The sequence below is a fragment of the Triticum aestivum genome, chromosome 7A (assembly GCF_018294505.1).
Source record: "Triticum aestivum cultivar Chinese Spring chromosome 7A, IWGSC CS RefSeq v2.1, whole genome shotgun sequence".
NCBI lineage: Eukaryota > Viridiplantae > Streptophyta > Magnoliopsida > Poales > Poaceae > Triticum > Triticum aestivum.
In genome coordinates, this window is record NC_057812.1 from 39,544,877 (window position 1) to 39,548,276 (window position 3,400).

The 3,400-nt window shown below is 50.4% G+C and overlaps 1 long non-coding RNA gene across 3 annotated transcripts; it reads left to right on the forward strand.

Annotated features, from left to right (window-relative positions):
- The first annotated feature begins 368 nt into the window (after positions 1-368).
- LOC123154541 (uncharacterized) lies at positions 369-2,870 on the forward strand. Of its 3 annotated transcripts, XR_006476897.1 has the most exons (4): positions 369-1,102; positions 1,593-1,703; positions 2,012-2,259; positions 2,440-2,870. It is a non-coding gene; the product is annotated as an uncharacterized lncRNA (long non-coding RNA). The 3 variants fall into 3 exon arrangements; XR_006476895.1 differs by having other exon boundaries at positions 1,593-2,259; XR_006476896.1 differs by lacking the exon at positions 2,012-2,259.
- Positions 2,871-3,400: the final 530 nt, after the last annotated feature.

Sequence of the window (3,400 nt, forward strand, 5' to 3'; positions counted from 1 at the left end):
TCTCTACTCTTTTCTCCCCAAAATTAAATTTACTAACAGCGACCCAAGCAGACAACATTTTTCAACAAAAGTTGGATTTATTGACTCAAAATGAAGCATAAGGGGATACGTAGCCCAATAAGCACACTCCCGCCTCCCGCATAGCTAGGATGAACATAACCAACACTACCAAGCACAAAAACACGCGGACGGCTAGCAAAGTCATATAAGATCAAAGCTATGCGTAGGAGAGTAAAACGAGCCCCAAAGCAACTACTCCCTCTGTTCCGAAATAATTGTCGTTGGGCAAACACAGTTCAGATTCTGTCACGTTATAAAAAAGTTTCACTTTCCAATTTTGCCCTCCCACTCACTCGCTCCCACTAGCTCTCTCGCTCGCCGCTCTCCGTCTCCTCCCCGTCGCCTCTCTCTCTCTCTCCCCTCCGGCAACGCCCTCTCCCTCTCCTCGTCGCCGCTCTCTCACTCTCCTCGTCGCCGCCCTCTCCTCTCCCCGTCGCCGGCCTCTCCCTCTCCCCGTCGCCGGCCTCTTCCACTGCCCTTTTTCCTCACCACCCCGCCTCCACTCATACCCCGTAAGTCAACAAAATATCGATTCTTTTTGCGCCGGCGACGAGCTTCTAGGCGAAGGACGTGTGGATGTGTAGCGGCGCCAGAGCTCGATATAGGCAACGAAGGCGTGGACGTGGATCAGTGCCCGAGCGGCGGATCTGGAGCGGCGGATCTGGAGCGGCGCCCGAGCAACGGAGGGAGATGGAGTTCCCTCCTGGCGTGGCGGCTCGATCTGCAACGCCCGCAGCTGCGGCACGCCACCCTCGCTACTGTCGCAGGGAGATGCCGCTCTTCCCCTTCCCGGTCCGCCCTGATGTGGTTTCCTCTCCGTGACCCGTCATCGGAGGCACGGCCAGAGGCATCCCCGCCGCGTGCAGCTGCTACTCCCGGACGCCGCCGCCGCCCTCCGCAAGGAGCGACGATAACCTGAAGCTCTGCGGCCCGGCGTGCGCCGAGCGGCGCGCCGCGGGGGCACCGTCGCCGATCGGCCACACGACATCGCTCTCGTCCAGCTAGAAGCATGCGCTGTCGTGGCCTGCCTCCGGCTGTCGTGGTAAGCCCCTCCTCTGTTCCCTCTGATGGTAAACTCTGAATTTGCTTGCTTGCTTTCTTTCTGCAGCAGGCCAAGAAACAAGGAGTGCATACTTAATTCAGTTAGTTTTGCAGTAGTTTGGTTGCAGTAGCAGTACTTCATTCAAGTGAAAAGATTCAGTTAGTTGTATCTCTGCATACTTAATTCAGTTTGGTTGCAGTAGTTTCTCTCTGATGGTAGTACTTGTATCTCTGCATACTTAATTAACTGAATTTGGTTGCAGTAGTTGATTCAAGTGAAACGATTCAGTTAGTTTTGCAGTAGTTTTGCTGGAGTAATAAGGAAAAGTTGCAGTAGTTTGTCAATGTTAACCTCGGCGTATCTGCAGTTTCAGTCACTACTTGCTACTCCTACTTATTACTCCTCGGCGCTGGAGTGCTTCGACGTGTCTGGAGTATTTTGAGTAGCTAAACATTTTTGCCTGAAAACTGAATGTACAATGTTTCTGTAGATAATTTGATTGAAAAGGGACGGCATGCTGAGGTGTACAAAGGACAGCTTGCTGATTGATAGTTTGTGGCAGTGAAGAGGTTAACAAAAATACTTAACCAAGCATGCTGAGGTGAGCAGAGTAGAGACTGTCTACAATCATGATCTAGAGTAGCATGGAGTAAAATGTTTGCAAGAGTACATTTACAGGCATGAGTACAATGAATTAACCAATTGTTGTCAGTTGAAACTTAAAGTTCAGACATGAGGTAGTCTTAGAGACCCATGTACTCCTTGTATTCATGTTGTCAGTTGAAGTTGGTATCTTGCTTGTTTCCAAGTCTTGCGGTTGTACATGATGGTTTCATCAGATGGATGTGAACTGAATGTATGTCCAGTTTACACCGATGTAACCTGATTCTGAAAGAATGCCACATACAGATGGCGTCGACCTTGGCCTCCTCGTCGATCTGACTCTGCATTAAGAAAACTTGCTGGCATCAAGTGTCCCCCTTCCTCCACTGGCAGCCTTCCATCGAATTCACATCAGAAAACTTCATTCATTCACCCAGAAAAAATAACTGACATTGCCAACATCTCACAAGAAAGAAGAGAGCAGAGTTGAAGTTGCGAGCCTGTTTACTTGCAGCTACACCTGTGTTCTTCTTCTTCTTCGCAGAATCAATCAGGTTTACTTGCAGCCTTACTCACTTTGTGTCTTAGTTAATCATATTCCTCAATTGAGGAACACCTGGACTTGTCATTCCGGTCTTGGGATCAACAGTAGCATATGGACTTATCATTCTGGTTTTTGGATGATTTAGTTAATCAAATTGACATCAATTGACCTGTTTTTGGATCAATTGCAGATTCTCTTGATTGGAGTGGAGAGGAGCAGAGACGAGAGGAGCAGCAGAAGTGGACAGCGCAACGGCTGACCTCGAGCTCTTGATTGGAGTTGGGGGAGGCGGCCGGCGAAGGATCTGTGGCCAACAGTGAAGGATCCGAAGCTGTGGCGGAGCAGGCAGCCGGCGGGAAGGGCGGCCGGCGAGGGAGCTGCGGACCGCGGCGGGGAAGGGCGGCCGATGAGGGAGCTGCGGACCGTGGCGGGGAAGGACGCCAGAGATGCGGACGAAGGAGGAGCCTGGCGAAAGGGAGCAGCGACGGCGTAGAAGCCTGGCGGAGGGGAGGAGCGACGGAGGAAGACGCCTCCCGATTGATTTCAAATCGGGGGTAGTATTGTACTTTCACACTGTTTCACCTGGTCGGAACGACGCCCCCAGCGACAATTATTTCGGAACGGAGGGAGTAGATATGCAATCGACAAACTGCGGTAATGACCAAGCAGACCGCATGCTTACCAAAAAGTTTGCCTCTGCCTCAAATGACCAACAAATCACTATAAGCAATGTCTACGCGTCCACTCATCATGCAGATGAACCAGCCTTCCTACTCAGACTGCAATCTCTGACTCAACCTGACCTCTGCCCATGGATGATTTTGGGCGATTTTAATTTAATGAGAGGACCATCTGATAGAAACAATGACACCTTCCGACAAACTGAAGCCAATCTCTTTAATGACACGAGCAACCTGTTGGGCCTAATCGAGATCCCTTTACTCGATCGCTGAGTTTACCTGGTCCAAGAACCACGACCACGCAACCATGGACAAAGTTGATCGCCTCTTAATTAACAATGCTTGGTCATATCGGTCTCCTCAGAAACAAAATTTCTCTCTGATCACGTCCCACTTCTAATCACTATAGCGACAAACTTTCCGTTGGGAGCAACTAGTTAACGAGCACTCCTTCGGAAGCTTCGCAACGAT